Here is a 19325-nt window from a genome sequence, read left to right as displayed (position 1 = left end):
AGTTTTAATACTGTGATGTAAATTTAAAAACATAAGTTACATTTATCACTAGCGAAAGTTAGAAGTACAATAAATGACTCAATATATCAATATATTCTATTAAATCTACCCATAATGCATTTATGTGTTGTCCTCTTATACTGCTAAATACATAACTTATTATTTTTCACATAAGATGTGTTAGAGTGTAACTCTTGTCAGAGGGTAATGAACGCTTAACACATATCATAAGCTTCTAAAATACATGTTATGTTCCCATGAGTCTGTGTTTCCCATAGAGGAACAGAGCTAGAATAGAGAATAGATCCCCTGCCTGTGTTATAGGGCTGCAGTGACAGTAAAACCATATTAGGTTCCACATACCATTGGATACCACATTACAATATAGCTGCACTAATGTGGGTTAATTCATGTTTAACTAATACACCGATAATCTTGCACTGTAAAAAATATGCTGTTAAATTACAGTAATGTACTGTCTATTTTTTCATCATTTTACAGCATGTTACTTTTTATACTACAATGTGGGAAATGAACTCTGCTCCAATTGCTCCAAAACAGTACAAGTTTGAATTACTTATTACTACCGTATTTATACAGTGTTATTAATATGAATTCACATTGTTTAATCCATAGAGAAGAAATATGTCTTAATACAAAACATCAAACATTTTAACATTTAACATTTACCCACAAAACTACGTTAAACTGACTTCACCCACAATTTAGATGAAATCAACTGAGACATTAAATCTGATTAAACAACTCCTAAATCAGCATTACCATTTTCTTACACATTACTAACTCAGACCAATGCCATTTCTTTTAGATATCCGCAGAAGTGCTTATTGAGAATTAGCAGAGATTTAAATGTTGTTGATATTCTTTTGTTTTTGGCCACTACCATGATGGAGATCAATGTTATCTTATTTGGGCTTATGACTGACTTTTTTTAAAATTAGTTTATTATTCTTATTATTGTTATTGCTATTATTTAAAGATACACATTTATTATGGTAAATTCTGTGGAAGTGGACAGTTCATTGACATAATTTATTCATGCTGCAATGCATGCTGGGAATCATTGCTGAGAATTGTACTGTGCTAGTACCCAGCATGCATTGTAGCATGAAGTTTTTTAAACCCAGCATTGTTGAGATTCATCTGCTGATTTTTTATATCTCTTGTGTGTCTTAATGATGTTGTGGTATTAAAGGTTTTGTGCGTGAATAAGTCCTGGTACAGATTGCTCAAACTTGATTAGTTAAATGCATCAATGTCTGTAAGTCTGAAAGCGAAGAGTCCAGCAAGAAGATTGTTTTTTTTTTTTTGTAGATTTATGATTCATGCATGTTCAGGGTTTTGTAGAACGGTGTTCTATAATTCTACAAAGTGGATTAATTTTTAATCTATATAACACATATAAATATTTTGAAGTCCAGCATTATGTAGACACACACAGACAAACAAGAAACAGCATGTGAATCTCAACAATGGTGACAATCAACAAAATGATTTATGCTGAAGTGCATGTTGGTAACAGCATAATAAAACTCCCATCATGCACTGCAGTAGGAAATATGATTGTCACCACTGTTGAGGATCATATGAAGTGTTCAGGTCTAAAAGAACTGAGGCAATTCAACTCTTTAGTAGTTCTGCCCCTCTTTCTCCTCCCAATGTTTAAGTATAATGATGGTTTAATCGCAGTTTTGTATTTCAACAACAAAACAGAAAGTACTTCATGATGTTCATTCATCAAGTGGATTTCTTGTTCTAGCATACTTTGCATATGGATAGATCAGGAGAATTAATGTAGAAATTACATGCTGTTTAATGTGTTTTTAGTAAAGGGAAAGACCTTTAAAATTTGTTGTTCAAGTTATATTTGACATCCAAGAGTTTGTTTATTTTTGGGGTTATGGCGTAAGAGTAGACCTTGTTGTTAGGCTATGGCTACATGAGCTGTGAATGTGCTCACACTATTGATGAGAACATTTTTGTTTGATCATTGTATGTGTACTGGAAATGTAGGCAGTAAGCATGCAATAAAATGACTATATGTCAGATGAGTAGATGATTTACACAGTCTACATGGTTCTCATACTTTCAAATAAATAAGTTTAAATGAATGGAAATAGGTGTCAAAAGTTAGATCTAGTTAGAGCTATTTATTGAGTGTATGAAACTAACGAAAAAACAACTAAACTAAACACCCTAATAAAGATTCCCGCTGAATGAAATCAGAAAAGCATGCCACTTCATAATAACGGCAATCAATACACATCTGCAAACATTTGTTCTTGTTTTATTTATTTATTTTTGCTGTAAGTAAAGTATTTTTACAAACACAGCTACAGCAGCCAGAAAAAACTAGCATTAAAAATTTGAGCAAATGCTGATCACTGCAATGCTGAGGTCAAACAAAAACGTTTTCAATAAAACATCAAAAGCCATCTGCCATAGCTGCATTTAAAATTTAACTGAAATTAAGTTTTGTCATCAAAGAGAACTGGCCCCCAACTGAGTCTGGTTTCTCTCAAGGTTTTTTTCACCATTCTGTATGGATGGGAGTTTGCCCTTGCCACAGCTGTCACTTCTTACGGTTTTGCTTTGTTAGACACTTAATTTCTAGGGATTATTGTTGATTTGATTACAGAGACCGTCTCTGCATTTAATAAACAAATTGTTCAATCTCAAGTATCATACATCATTGTATTCTGCTATTGGATACTGTTCAGTGCTTTGATACAATCCGTGCTATATAAATAAAAGTGATTGATTAATTGATTGATTAAAGGTTGTGGCTATTGATCAGTTGTAGTTTAATTTCTATCTATTTCATTTCATCACTAGCTGAATTCACTCAAGTAGTGTTCATTCTCTCTGTCAGATGGGTTATATTAGCCTCTTATTTGTTAATTCACAGGACTACAAAATGATACTTTCTGTAAAACAACAAATAATACCCAGAATGCATTGTTTTATTTATAACTCACAGTCTTGTTGTTGAACACACAAATTAAATATATCCATACAAAGAAAGTTAATGTTTAAAAAGTCCCACATTTTTGTTATAATAAGGTTTAGAATTACTATTTAGCTGGAGTATACATACAAGTGCACTCAGGAATGGTCCAAGAGACACAGTTAGCCCCAGTAAGGGCCTAATTTATCTTATGTCCATGTTATTTTAGTCTTTATTCTCAAATGATCACAAGTAATGTCATAGCTTATATATGACAAATTACATCATCCAATGCTGCTGTTATACTCAAATGTTTTGGCTTTATTTAATGTGTTAATTGTACATGCTTGTAATGACTGAGAAAATCAAGGTTGCTGTCTTTACTTCTGAATGGAATGAACAGCCATTCATCTTTTAAAGGAAAGACATTTGAATTGTTTATGAACTTAAAAAAGTTTGTCATTTCTTTTATTCTCCATCCATAGATTAGTGGGTGTAGACAGCTTGGGAAAAATAAATAGATGATGCTTATAAATATACGGTTATTGGAAGAAATGTTATTCCTAATTCTATATGACAAATATAGAAATCAAAGCAGTTGTAAAACTAATTGACAAAACAATTATGTGAGTAATGCATGTGTTAAATGCCTTCATGTGAACTTTTCAGATTTTAGAACAGAGATAAACATTACAGCATAAGAGACAGTAATGAGAATAAAATCTGCCGCTGCTATAAAGAAAGTTGTGAAGTCCCTGTGATATTATTAATGGTTGTATCTTCACATGCTAACTGAACTAAAGGCCATGTGCTCACAAAAACAGTGATCAATAACATTTGTTGCACAAAATGAAAGTCTTCCAGCCAGAGAGACCATGGTGACACAAATCAAGAGCCCATTTCTGGATTACTGTGCAAGAAAACAAACTTTATAAAGTTAGGGACTTCCATGTATTTATGATAGTAAGAGAGTTTTCATATTGCAAAGTAACGATCAAGTACCATCCAAAAAGCAAAGTAATTTGCATTGCTCCAACAAAATGAATGCCAAACATTTGTATATCAAACAACCTGTTAGAGATATATCATTCCAACTGAATAAAAACTAAGAAGCATGCTAGGTACAAAAATATAGGCATGATCAAATCGGCACCTGCCATAACACCTATTAGAATATACATGGGAGAGAATGCAGAGACTTTTGAGATTTGATCAAATAAATAAGAATAGAAATTTAGCTGTGATAGCCAATAAAAACATCAGAAAGAAAGGGATAAAAAAAAGGCCTCCATTCTTCGAGGTTGTAGAAACCAATTAAATCTAAACTCAGTGAATGATACATTTTGTGCAGAAAGATTTTTCATCTTAAAAAAACAAACTCTTGTATACAGTGTATTGTTCTGCCAAATGAACCTGATGAAAATAAAAAGAGAAATTTGCAGAGAACATTAAGTTTTTTATTACATTAATATAATTAATAATTTACCAGCAATTGTAAAATCTGTAGTGTGAGGCTAAATCCTTTTCTAACTAATAGCAACAGTTATAATACTAATAATAGCAAGTACTACTAATAATTATAAAGCAAGAAGAAGAATCAACTCATAGAACTCTTACCTTTTTGTTTGTTTTGATTGTTACTGTGATATGAATTTGACTAAGAAAACTTCCTTACACTTCAGCAAGACAAATGAATGACTACAAGACAAACATACAATTAATATATAACTGAATAACGCATTAAATCAACCCCGTTATACTTTTGAACAGTTCATTAAAAGCTTGGTCTCTAAATACAAAGTGTTGTGTTCCCATGAGTCTCTTTGTTCTCCCACAGAGAAATAGAGCTTCACTCATTTTTCTCGCATCATAGGACTATTTTTGTTTCAGATTGTTTTCTAAATTTTAGATTTTTTGTGACCAACAATAAGCAGTGGGTGCAGCGATATTCAGCTTTTCACTGAGCCGAGTGACTGTTCTGCTCCAAAGACGATCTACCAGTATCGAGTATGTGGTGTTTCAGCGGAGGTCGTTTCCGTGGGTCGCAGTGGATTGCCACAATCAGGCTGCACTACCCCCTGTGTTTTGTGCAGAGCGGCCATCTCCTGTTGCCTCAACACTAATTAGAACTAAAAGAGCTAGCTCACGGGGCTAACTCGTGTTTCTGGATGCGGTCGTTACCTGACGCCGGGTGATGGTCACGATCGCTGTGTCTCACGTGTCTGGGCCTTAAGCATGCTGAGGTGGCTTTCATGGATGAGTCATGCTCCCAGTGCGGGAGGATGAACATCGCAGAGTTGTGGACCAGACTTTGCTTCCTGCAAGTGTCTTCAATGGTTGGCGGAGGCTGCCCTTGCTCCACTGAGAGAACAGGGCATTCGTGATCCTCAACTACCTGGATGATTAGCTCATTTTGGCTCAGCCGCTGGGCTCAGTTGTGCGAACACAGGACCTGGGTGCTACAGCACCTCAGTCAGTTGGGGTTTCGGTCAACCAGAGAAGAGCAAACTCTGTCCAACACAGAGGATCTCTTTTCTTGGGATGGAGCTGGATTCGATCAGACAGACGGCATGCCTCTGGCACAGAGCGTGCTGAATCAGTGTTGAACTGCTTGAATATGTTCAATAGCAGGACGGCGGTCCCACTGAAATATTTTCAGAGGCTCCTGGGGCATATGGCAGCCACAGCCGTGGCAACATGGCAATCACCGGGTTCAAGTAACACCGGCCTGCCGCCAAACCTTCACTCCCGTGGTCAGACCTCTTGTTCCTTCCGGTCCGAGCAGGTCTCCAGGTATGCCGTGGTTTTCACGGATGCCTCCACCACCGGCTGGGGCCATGTACAACGGGCATGCAGTGTCAGGGTTTTGGACAGGCCCTCAGCTGCACGTGGCACATCAAATGCCTAGAGTTGCTGGCAGTGCATCTCGCCCTTAGGGCGCTCTCAAGATCTGGCCAGCATGTACTAGTCCACATTGACAAAATACTGACCATTGGCGTACATCAACCGGACAAGGTGGTCTACACTCCCGTTGTCTGTCGCAGCTAGCCTGCCACCTCCTCTAAGAGAGTTGGGAAGTTTCTGAGGTCGCTTTTTCATGCCATTCACATTCCAGGAGTGTGCAACCAGGCAGTCAACAAGCTGTCTCAAGCTGCACTACCCGGAGAATGGAGACTCCATCCCCAGATGGTTCAGCTGATTTGGGAACGCTTTTGGAGCCGCTCAGGTAGACCTGTTTGCCTCTCCAGAGACTTCCCATTGCCAGTGGTTTTTCTCTCCTGACCGAGGGGACACTCCTGCCAGATGCACTGGCTCACAGCTGGAGTCGCTGGTCTTCGCAGTATGCTTTTACCCAATGAGCCTTCTTTGCAAAGACACTGTGCAAGGTCAGAGAGGATGAGGAGCAGGTAAGTCGTGTGCTTTCTTGCAGCAAGGGTTGGAGCGAGAGGCTGTCTCCTCCTCCATCCTTAAAGTCTCACGTGGCCATAATCACTGCAAATCAAGACACCACAGATGGAAGGTCTGTGGGTAAACATGACCTGATCATCAGGAGCTCTGAGGGGGCCAGGAGGTTGAATCCTCCATGGCCCCCAACAATGCTCCCTCTTGGGACCTGTCTGTAGCGCTAACAGCACAGCAGAGGCTCCATTTGAACCTTTGCCAGCAGTTGAGCTTAAAGTTCTTGTCTATGGCGACAGGTAGGGGACCTGCAGGCTTTTTGAGTCGCACCAGATCGTGCCTACAGTCTGGGCCCGCAGATTCGCAGGTAACACTGAGGCCATGGCCCAGCTATGTGCCCAAGGTTCCCACTACCCCATTCAGAGACCAGGTGGTGAACCTTCAAGCGCTGCTCCCTGGAGGGAGGCAGACCCAGCCCTGTTGTTGCTTTGTCCTGTCTGAGCACTAAGATGCTACATTGACCAGACACAAAGCTTCAGGATCTCAGACCAGCTCTTTGTTTTGTCGCGGAGTCTGGCAGAAGGAATGCAAGCCTCCAAGCAGAGCATGGCCCACTGGCCCACTCAACAAGAGGTGTTGCATCATCCTGGGCGTTGACTCGTGGCACCTTGCTGACAGATCCCCGACAGACCCCTAATGGTGTTTTGCAGGGGATCCCAATTGTCGGTCATCGACGTGACTCCGGTGTGACCATCTGAAAGGAACATATCCTTGCCACGTATGTAACTCCTTGTTCCCCTGAAGAACGCATTAGCGCATGCCAATCTTCAATTAGCTCGTTTTAGATACACGCTTGAAGTAGATTGGTCTCTCAAGTGAGATCCCAATTCCGCGTCGGTCATCCGACGCGGACGTCTCCGTTCCTTCTTCAGGGGAACGAGGGTTACATACGTAACCGAGACGTTTTCCTTCTTCAGGGAACGAGGGTTACATACGTAACGAGTCGTTCTTCATATTAGACACATTATTTAAAACTAACTAACTAATGCTACTACTTAAATTACATGTATTTACTGATTGCGCCCACTAAATGATTATGCCTGAAAACACTTTTTTCCTAATTTTATCAACTTATCCAGACAGATTTGAATGAAGCAGCTCTACAGAGTACCATTTGAACAAAAAAAAAAAAAGTGCACTATGAATATGCAGGTAAGCTATACTGTGTCGCTAGTACTGCAATACAATCTGTTGTGATTGGTCTAACTTTTCAAAATAAAACAAAAAAACAACTCTATGCCATTTGTCAGTGTTCCAGGACAACATGGTGGCAACATCACATTGTGTGCAGCCATTGGTCATAGAGGTGTTCCATAATGCCATCTTGGTCCTTACAATACTACCTACATTATCTCCTTCTTTTTACTTTTGCATGATATTCTCATTTCCCAGTGACTCCCTGATATGAACCAGACCACCAGTTGAAGTTTGCTGTCATCTGGGACAATGTAAGGTTCCATCAAGCTTTTCTGGTCTGTAACTGGTTCATTCCACAAGTTTTGATGCTACACCTGCCCTCTATATTCTTCATTTCCTGAACCCCATTGAAGTTCTTTTCAGCATGGCGTTGAATTTTATAGGCTGAAAGTTATAGGAGCCAGCCCCACCAACACATATCCACGGTCTTATATATATATGCTGTTAATCCCAATGCCATTTGAGAATTAAATGATGTCCAGCCTCATATTTTAGTTTATCTTTTTACAGATATACTTATATACTGAATTATGAATATTTACGTGTATAACTGTATGCTGTATATACAGTATTTATGCACATACTTGTGAGTGTAAGTGCTATGACAAACTGCAGTATGCACTTAATTGCACCAAGCAAAAAACAAACAAAAAAAAAAGATAAAGATAAAATAAGATAAAATAGTGATGTTACATCCATCATACATCTGTATTTTGAAGTGCATCATTTGATATTTTAAAAAGTTTTTAATTTATTTATTATTATGAGTTATTATTTGCAGCATTTCCATCTTATGTGCATGTTTTGTGTGTTTAGAGTTTAGAAGAAAAGGAGTCATAGATTATGAAATTATGTGTAATCTCATATAAAGCCATAGATTTATGTGTAATAAATAAATTTAATAAATAATTTAAATAATAATTAAAAATAAATTTTCCCTTTTTTTTTTTGGACAGAACTGTATTTTTGTGATTATGTGAGCTGATCTTTAAAACCTAATAACCTACATTTATAAATCACAGAGGAATTATTTTCAGCATTTTGTGTAGCATAGTATTCCTTGTACACATGCTCCATCATGTGGACAAGATTATGCCATGACATCAACCAAATCTTAGATCTATATATTAGTTTTTATATTTAAGTAAATGTCTTATATTTTTCAGTCAGAGCAAAATTAATTTTGCAACAAAAAACTAATATCAGTTATGCTAGTGATTAAGGTAACATTAGAGTGAATATTAATAAATTACTTTATTGCGCCTTATCAGTGAGAATTAAGAGCTGATGTAGTCTTCTAAATAATAAACATAATAGACATAATACAAAGAGAAAGAGGAATAATACATTTTCTGAAAACTGAAATAAAGTTTGGATCACTCTTTTGTTTTTACCATGTTGATGAAAAGAAACCACACAAGCCAAAGATAACACTAGGTGATGACAAATCACCACTAATCAGGACATATATTTTGCTAAATATTATTGAGATGTGAGAGATTTGAAGATACTAAACAAATTGGGAATAATTGTACATTGTCATTTGTGCATTACTAATCATGAAATATAGTAAAATAATAGCGTCACAGTACTAAAAGAACAGGTAAAACTACTGTATAGGTTATTAGCACAAAGCAATGGTAGAATTAATTGTCTATGATAATAATAGTACATTTTACAGTCTGTCATTTTTGCTTTTAATCATGTCCTTTGTTGGTTGTAGGTATACATAGAACTGTTTACAAAATTTTTCAATTTTACAAATTTTACAGAAATCTGGAAATTGCTAATGTTTTTTAGGCACTTTTAGTTTAAGTATGTGTAAATAAGTTTGAGTATAATAGCAGTTCGCTGATGCATACAATCTATGCGTTATTTTAACTGCATTTTTTAATCTCTTTGGTTCTAGTACCATATATTACCGGATGCGAGTGGTGACAGCGTTGTTACTTGGACTGATATAAAAGACATTCCTCTCACTAGGCCTAATCACAGTCAGTTATATGTCATATATATAATAGAAACAATTGTGGCAATGGAATAGTTTATGAAGATTATCAAATGAGGAATGCAAGTTCCAAGTGCTTTGCTAAACTAAACTAAAAAGAAAGTATTTTAAAATAAAACAACAAAATGAAGGCTGAAGCTTCTTGTTCCACATGATATATTACTGAGAGAAAGATTATCACAAATACGTTTTGTTAAGTGTGGCTGCATAGGGGAATACTTGATGTCAAATATATTTGACCAGCTACAGAAAAACAGGAATTAAGTTGCTTATCTTTAGCCAACTTTTAATTTTACTAGGATTCATGATATTATGGTACTGTATTACAAATGGATACATACCTATCATAGGCCATTACTGTTAAAGTAAGTGCAAAGTGTGTAAACACTAAGCAAATAGACCTGGAAGAAGACAGCCCTCGTATGAACTAGTGTGCAAATCAGTTAGAGATTGAAAGCACTTTTATTAAACGGCACTGCTTCCGAGCAGTACAGTGCATAACAGGTTAAACAAAACCATATACATTGGTTTAGGAGACTTGATTCTAAGTTTATAACAAGCATTATAAATATGTTTGCTAAGGTTGCAACTGAGTAAACTAAAACAATTAAAATAGTCAATACATATTTCAGGGCTCTAGACTTGTTCATCATCCTTCAGGATGGAAAAGCAAATATAAGTGTATTAATGAAATATCATATATACCAGAATATTATTATTAAAGAACAAATAATAATAATAATAATAATAATAATAATAATAATAATAATAATAATAATAATAAATACAATTACCAATCAGAGTATCTTGAGCTATATGCATATGTAAAATGTGTATTTAGGTTTTGTCTAGTCAGCAACTTAACAGTTAAGGTGAATTCATTTTAATCTAAGTTTATAAGTCATCAGCAAAGTACTTGAATGTAATAGAATGCTGTATTCTATAACTAAAACTGGTCCAAACTAGAGTTTGTTAAAATGAACACGAAGCAGTGTAAAAGTTGATGAGGTAATTAAAAGATTCATTGAGTGATGATTGACTCTGTGTAGCTTCGCTCTTCTATTTATCACTGTATAATTAAGTCAAATATAACTTAATTATCTCCATACATCTGATTCTATCTATCAAACTAACCTAACAAATTTGACTGTTTTTCGTTTGCTTTTAATCTAAAACTGTGCAGTGCGTTAACACTCATTAGCTGGTCAGCTTATCACTCTCATTGTCACTGCGTTTACTAGCCTGTTATATTTTATTTTTTTGCTCCATTTCATTTCTCCCTTGGGCTTGTTCACCCCTGTTGAGACTATTTCACTCAAACGGCTCTTTTACCAGGAAGGATCAACTCAAGGCAATAAAACACAAGACAAGTTTTAGATTTTTAAGCTTGCAAGGATTGCGCTGTCGGTTGCAAGCGGAGAGAAGCGGTTTCTCCTTAACCTCCCTTTTGCCTCCGGACGGATCCCAGTCCGCCCGAGGCCGGGGCCGGGCAGGCCCCCGCCTTCCTGCCTGCTTTGCCTGAAGCTCAGATCGCAAGTCACTTTATTTATAGAGGAAAGGACAGAGCAAGATAAGTAAAAGCAACAGGCAAAACAAAGACTTCAGCCATGTTCGTCACATAATTTATGACTAGTCACATATCTTTTTGTGCGTCAGAATCTTCATTCCCTCTGATTCCCCTGGCGCCCATACCAGTCTAAGATACTCTATAGAGGCCATGTCATGTCATGACCTAGAACAAGGCGTGTTATACCAGATGGAAGCTGAAAACTGAAGGATCAAAGTTGCATAATGTCAATACATAACCCTAACAACCCCGTTTTTACCAACTCATCAAGCAACAATGGTAAGTAAATCTTCCATCACTCACGGTGAGTAAATGGATTCCCCTTGCATTCTCACTTTTGCCACATGTATAGTTTATCTCTCTGTCTGAGATCAGGGATTCACATGTGATAAATGCAGGGAATTATCTAGGCTGACAGAGAAGGTTTTAGAATTAGAGACACACATCTAAACTTAATTAAGGACAGCAAGTATGTGAGGCCTATAGATACTGCTTTGAGTGTGACTAGTTCTGTGAATCATGTACATTGTTGGTTCCGGCATTAGAGCCACGGGCAACTGGATGACTGTGAGGTGCACTAGTTATGGTCAACTACGCCCGCTCTTCCGCTCCAATCAGAACATCAAACAGGTTCTCCCCACTCAGTAAAGCACCCACTGAGAAACCTGATGAAAGTGTAATTGCTGAAAGTAATTGCTGATTCTGTTGTGAGCCACCAGCTACAATAGTCCAATGTTTATTGGGAGCTAGAGCACCTGATATCTTGGGAAATGTAAAAGTGCTGGCTACATTTAGTAAGATTGTTATTCACACTGGCTAATGATGTTCGACTTCACAAGTCGGAGTTCACTAAAAATAACACTAAAGAGGTGTGTGAATTGTCAAGTATGATGTCAGACATTGTAATATGCTATGGTCCTCTCCCCTGCTTAGTGGGTGATGAGATTCACAGCAGACTGCTGGGTCTCAATGGCCGGATGTCTAAGTGCTGCTTGCAGAATAACATAGGTTTTTATAGACAATTGGATGAGTTTCTGGAGCAGACCTGACCTGTTCATGGCACATAGTCTTAGAGCTCACACTTGACTAACTATGGCCAAGGTTAAGGAAGCAGACAGACTGGCTAAACCAAACCGCCTCACGCCACATGGCAGTTAATTCTCAGCACATATAAACTTTTCTCCTAGATATCACACCATAGATATGTCACCCAAAAACTTCAAATTGGCTGAATTTGAGTCTCTCATTAAGAAACCACATATTGACCCCAAACACCAATCTCAAATCTCCTTTTTGTCAAAGATACTAGAAAAGTAGTATTCTATATTCATTCTTATAACAATATAACTATATTCATTCTTAAGAAAAATGGTATCTGCTATGATTTTTAATCAGGATTCAGACTGTACCATAGTACTGGCACAGCTCTCATTAGAGTTACAAATGACCTGCTTCTATCATCTGATTGTGGTTGTAACTTGTTATTAGTGCTATTAGATCCTAGCACAGCGTTCACTATTGATCAAAGCATTCTCTTGAATATACTAGAAAACTAAGCTGGCATTAGTGGTACCGCCTTAGCATGGTTCAAATCAGATTTTAGGGACTGCTATCAGTTTTTTTGCAGTAAATGAGGAGGTATCATATTGTTCACAAGTGAAATATGGAGTACCTCATGGCTCATTACTAGGGCAGTTACTTTTCACACTTTACATGTTACCTCTGGGAGATTTTATCAAGAGTTAGCTTTCACTGATATCCTATTGATACTCTCTATATCTCTATATTTCTGTATTCTTCATGATGAGTAACTTCTTAATGCTAAAAATAATTTAAATTAACAAAATGCTGTCGTTACATATTCTCTGTTATACACCCTATATGCTGCATGCAGGTCCAGGCTAACTCAAAAACTTGCATACACGAGTTGAGAGCTGACATGAATTTTGCGAGATGACTATGGATCCACTTTTTCTGTCATACATTAATTTTACAAATGAGATCTGGGTGTAGAATCTGGTTTTCAGAAATTTGAACAACAGATCAGTTCTCTATCTCTGGGTCCCAAAAGGGCATTGGGAGTCACAGATGGACCAGCATCAGACCACAATCAAATCCTCTCCATCCATCCTGCCTGAATTCCACCTCACTGCCCAACTGTGGGTATATTGGTGGTCCTGCTGGTCTAGCTTGTATGGTGTCTGGGTACCTGATTACACAAAACCTCTTACTGTCTCCTGTAAACCATCAGACTTGGCTATGCGACTCAGTTTGTCTGGCTTTCCCCAAGTTGAGTGGCATCCAGTTCACATCAGTAAAGGCAGCTGATGCTCCTGTCTTCGTGTGTAGATCTCAGTTCAGCAGGCAAAGGTTGCAACAAAGCAAATCTGAAGTTTTAACCTTGCCTTAAATCTTTGCTGGTTACGATTCAAGATGGTGATGCGAAACACATTTTTAGTTGCATCTGCGTCTCTGAAATTGGTTTGCAATGATCAATCCGAAGGACATGTATGCGTGTCGATACTTCCCACCTCAGACCATTGCTGTGGTTTGTTTTGAAAGACAAGCATAAAAGTACAAATTCCTACTTTCTACATTGTCTCTGTCACCCCACATCTTTACAAATGTTTGTAGAAGCAGCCCTTGTTCCCTTGAGAGAGCAGGGTATTCGCAGTGCTCTTACATCTCAGCTAGTAGGCTCTTGGGAAAATAGCAAACTCTCTAGGGAGAGGATCAACAGACAGCATGCCTCACGCAGGCACATGCTCAGTCGATGGTGAACTGCCACAGTGTGTACAAGAGCAAGGCAGTGGTCCCACTGGCAGCTTCAGTGGCAGTAACACCACTGGGACTGCTTCATATGAGACTTAACACTGCTTAAACATTAGTTGAGTCCTGAGATAGGCATGGCAACATGGCACTCAACTGGTCAAAGTCACACCCCAAACACTCCCCATAGTCATACATTGCATTTCTCTGGGCTATAGTGCCCTAAAACAGGTGTCCATGCATGCTGTGGTTTACAAGGACTGGCCCCAACTGCATTGGCACATCAACTCCCTAGAGTTGTTAGAGTTGTGTACCATGGACAAACATTGTGACCGTTGTGTACATCAAACAAAAAGGTGGTCTACGCTCCTGTTGCATGTCACAAATCGCACGCCACCTCCTCCTCTGGAGTCAGATGTATCTGAGGTCACTTCATGCCATTCACATACCAGGCCTGCACAACCATGCAGCCGACAAGCTGTCATAAGTTGTGCTCCTGGAAAGTGGAGACTCCATCCCCAGATGGACAAGCTGACTTGGAGCCGCTTTGGAGCTGCTTGGGTAGACATGCGAGTCTCTCCAAAGGCATCTCTCTGTCAGTTGTTTTATTCTATGTTTAAGAGACACACAGTATACAGATGGCCATGGGGTTGAGTAAGTGCATTTTTCCCAGTGAGCCTCTTGCCATTATGTTGGGCAAGGTCAGGAGGAGGAGAAGCAGAGCCTACTTGTCGCGCCTTACTGGCTCATTTGAACCTGGTTCCCAGAATTAATAATCATCATGACAGCCACCCTCCACAGATTCTATTGATGGTGAATCTACTTACTCAGAGATGGCAGAGGAGGCAGATTCAGCCATAGCTTGTGCTTGTCCTGTTCGAGCCTTAAAATCTATATTGACTGGACTCACTGCTCACTCAGGTTGTGAGCTCACTCTAAAAACCCTCTGGTCTAAGAAATGTGGTCCTGAAACCACAGCTTCCAATATTACATTATATCACTACTATCCAATAAACATGATAACACAGGGTAATCTCAGAGAAAGTAGTTCAGATAATACAAAAAATAGTTTCAAGAACCAAGGGCCATTGATCAGTTCTAACAGTTAAAATACCTGGTACACATCACATTTTTTCATATGCATAGTTTTTCTGGTTGCTATCAGGATTTTGGGCAAGCATGTTTGGTACTTTAAAACTGTGTGATTTTTTCAAGAAAGTCCTATTCGATTATACTTGTTTCATACTTGTCACAGCTGCTATGTTCAGCTGCTAACTGTTTTTTTGATGCGAATGATTCTGAAATCTCATATTAGATTGGGTAGGTGTAGGTAGGGCTTATCTTGGCCCTACACGGTGTCATCCATTTGATAATTTGAATTAAAATAATAATTTACACTCAATATGTTATTACTGAATTTTTATAATGTTATACAGTACTAGTACTGTACTACTTCAGAATGATCATGCCCAAAAGACTTACCTCCCTTATTTCAAATTTAGTTTATGGACATGATCTCTGTCATAGATCCACTAAAAGTATTACGCTGTTTGAGAAACTAGCTGCCCAACAAACGCTCTTATACTGTATTCTCTATGAGGGCTGAGTTGAGATTATCTTTGGGCATTTCTGATAACTGCTTTGCAGCACTGCTGAACCTGTATTTTTATTATTATTATTATTATTATCTTCTTCTTCTTCTTTTCTTCCGCTTATCCGGGCCGGGTCGCTGGGGCAACAGTCTAAGCAGGATGCCCAGACTCCCTCTCCCCAGACACTTCCTCCAGCTCTTCCGGGGGACACTGAGGCGCCCTAGGCCAGCCGAGAGACATAGTCTCTCCAGCGTGTCCCAGGTCTTCCCGGGCCTCTTCCCGTGGGACATGCCCGGAACACCTCCCTTGGGAGGCGTCCGGGAGGCATCCGGAACAGATGCCCGAGCCACCTCAGCTGGTTTCTCTCGATGTGGAGGAGCAGCGGGTCCACTCCGAGCTCCTCCCGAGTGACTGAACTCTCACCTATCTCTAAGGGAGCGCCCAGCCACCCTACACGAAGGAAACTCATTTCGACCGCTTGTATCCGGGATCTCATTCTTTCGGTCATGACCCAAAGCTCATGACCATAGGTGAGAGTAGGAACGAAGATCGACCTGTAATCGAGAGCTTCGCCTCGCGGCTCAGCTCTTTTTTCACCATGACAGACCAGTACAGCGACTGCATTACTGCAGAAGCTGCACCGATCCGCCTGTCAATCTCTCGCTCCATCCTTCCTCACTCGTGAACGAGACCCCAAGATACTTAAACTCCTCCACCTGGGGCAGGAGCTCCCACCAACCTGAAGGGGCAAGCCACCCTTGTCCGACTGAGGACCAAGGCCTCAGACTTGGAGGTGCTGATTTTCATCCCTGCCGCTTCACACTCAGCTGCAAACCGCCCCAGCACACACTGTAGGTCTTGGCCAGATGCAGCCAACAGAACAACATCATCAGCAAAAGCAGAGAAGCTATCCTGTGGTCACCAAACCAGACCCTCCGGCCCCTGACTGCGCCTAGAAATCCTGTCCATAAAAATAATGAACAGGACCGGTGACAAAGGGCAGCCCTGTCGGAGTCCAACATGCACTGGAAACAAGTCTGACTTAATGCCGGGCAATGCGAACTAAGCTCCTGCTCTGATCATACAGGGATCGACAGCCCTTAGCAAAGGCCCTTACCCCATATTCCCAGAGCACCCCCACAGGACACCACGAGGAACCCGGCCGAATGCCTTCTCCAAATCCACAAAACACATGTAGACTGGTTGGGCAAACTCCCAGGAACCTCCAGCATCCTGGAGAGGGTATAGAGCTGGTCCAGTGTTCCACGCCCAGGCGAAACCCGCATTGTTCCTCTTGAAGCCGAGGTTCAACTATCGGGCGGATTCTCCTCTCCAGTACCCTGGCATAGACTTTCCCAGGAGGCTGAGAAGTGTGATCCCCTATGGTTGGAGCACACCCTCCGGTCCCCTTCTTGAAAAGAGGAACCACCACCCCCGCCTGCCAGTCCAGAGGCACTTTCCCGCTGCGCCCACGCGATGCTGCAGAGGCGTGTCAGCCAAGACAGCCCCACAACATCCAGAGACCTGAGGTATTCCGGGCGGATCTCGCCCACCCCTGGTGCCTTGCCACAGAGGAGCTTCTCAACCACCTCAGTGACCTCAGCTAGGGTAATGGTCGAGTCCCCTCGATCCCCGCCTCTGCTCCTCAGTGGAAGACGTGTTGACGGGATTGAGGAGGTCCTCAAAGTATTCCTTCCACCGCCCACAATATCCCCAGTCGAGGTTAGCAGGTTCCCATCAGCACTATATACGGTGTTGGCAGGGCACTGCTTTCCCTTTCTGAGGCGTCGGACGGTTTGCCAGAACCTCTCTTTGAGGCCGCTCGATAGTCATTTTCCATGGCCTCCCCGAACTCCTCCCCAGACCCGAGTTTTTGCCTGCACAACCACCCGGGCAGCAGTCCGCTGGCCCACCGGTACCTGTCAGCTGCTTCAGGGGTCCTCGCCAACCATGCCCGATAGGACTTCTTCTTCAGCTTGACGGCATCCCTTACTTCCGTGTCCACCATCGTTAGGGGGTTGCCGCCACGACACGCGCACCGAGACTTTACGCCACAGCTCCGGACGGCTGCGCTGCCGACCAAAGAGGTAGAGAACATAGTCCATTCGGACTCAATGTCTCCAGCCTCCCTCGGATCCGGCCAAAGTTCTGCCGGAGGCGGAGTTGAAGATCTCCTGACAGGGTCTCTGCCAAACGTTCCCAACAGACCTCACGGCACGCTTTGGGCTCGCCAAGTCTGTCCGGCCTCCTCCCCGCCAACGGATCCAACTCACCACCAGGTGGTGATCAGTTGACAGCCCGCCCCTCTCTTCACCCGAGTGTTCAAGACATGCGGCCGGAGATCAGATGATACAACCACAAAGTCGATCATCGACCTCCGCCTCTAGGGTGTCCTGATGCCAGGTGTACTGGTGTGACACCCCTTATGCTTGAACATGGTGTTCGTTATGGACAGACCGTGTTTCAGCACAGAATTCCAACAACAGAACACCACTCAGGTTTAGATCGGGGGCTGCTCCTCCCAATCACGCCTCCAGGTGTCACTAGCATCACCAACGTGAGCGTTGAAGTCCCCAGCAGGACGATAGAGTCCCCGTTGGAGCACTTTCCAGCACCCCTCCCAGGACTCCAAGAAGGCCGGGAGATTTCTACACTGCCATTCGGCCCGTGAGGCACAAATGACAGTGAGAGTCCTCCCAACCCAAGTCGCAGGGAGGCGACCCTCTTGTCCACCGGGTTAAACCCAACACATGGCGGCTAAGCTGGGGAGCCATGAGCAAGCCCACACCAGCCTGCCGCCTCACTCCGCGGGCAACACCAGAGTAGTGAAGAGTCCAGCCCCTTTCGAGAAGATGGGTTCCAGAGTCCAAGCAGTGCGTGGAGGTGAGCCCGACTATCTCTAGCCGGTATCTCTCAACCTCACGCAACAACTCAGGCTCCCTTCCCCAGAGAGGTGACGTTCCATGTCCCTAAAACTAGATTCTGAGTCCAGGGGTTGGGTTGTCGAGGTCCCCGCCTCGACTGCTACCCAAACCACAAGGCACCGGCCTCACGGTCCCTCCTGCAGGTGGTGGGGCCCACGGGGGGGGATGGCCCCACGCCGCTGTTTCGGGCTGAGCCCGCCGGGTCCCGTGGGGCAAGACCCGCCACCAGGCGCCGTGATGTCGGCTCCCGGCCCCAGGCCTGGCTCCATGGCATGGGCCTCGGCTGCGCCCATACCGGCGACGCCGCGACTCCATTCCAGGTCTTTTTCCATAAGGGTATCATGGACCGCTTTGTCTGGCTTGTCACCTAGGACCTGTTTGCCATGGGAGACTCCTACCAGGGGCATATAGCCCTGACAACCTAGCTCCTAGGGTCATTCAGGCACTCAAACCCTCCACCACGTTAAGGTGGCGATCCTCGGAGGGGATTATTATTATTATTATTATTATTATTGTTGTTGTTGTTACAGTATTAATTGTAGCAATATTTAATTTTTTTTTTTATTTCATGTGTGTGCAGTACAATGTTGTTTATAATGTGATACTACAAAGCTGTTATGTTGATGTCCTTGTCTCTCATCCGTGTGGATGCAATTACCCTCATCCAGCATTTTCTCATTATTTAATAAAACTGCTGCTGAAAGATCAATTTCAACACTTCACTGTTATTATAGTTAGAAAGTTTTAGATAAACGGGGTAGGGGCCTATAACATAAAATACTGTGGAGGTGGGTCTTGTGGATCAAAGCAATATAAAGCTACTGTACAATAGCTCAGATCG

General features: G+C 41.4%; 1 pseudogene; it reads right to left on the bottom strand.

Moving 5' to 3' along the window:
* Positions 1–2402: 2402 nt before the first annotated feature.
* LOC122359335 lies at positions 2403–17568 on the bottom strand (annotated as a pseudogene).
* Between the last annotated feature and the right edge of the window lie 1757 nt (positions 17569–19325).

Source organism: Puntigrus tetrazona, chromosome 15, assembly GCF_018831695.1.
Source record: "Puntigrus tetrazona isolate hp1 chromosome 15, ASM1883169v1, whole genome shotgun sequence".
Classification (NCBI taxonomy): Eukaryota; Metazoa; Chordata; class Actinopteri; order Cypriniformes; family Cyprinidae; genus Puntigrus; species Puntigrus tetrazona.
Note: the sequence above shows the minus strand (reverse complement) of the source record. Positions and strands in the feature narration are given on the sequence as shown.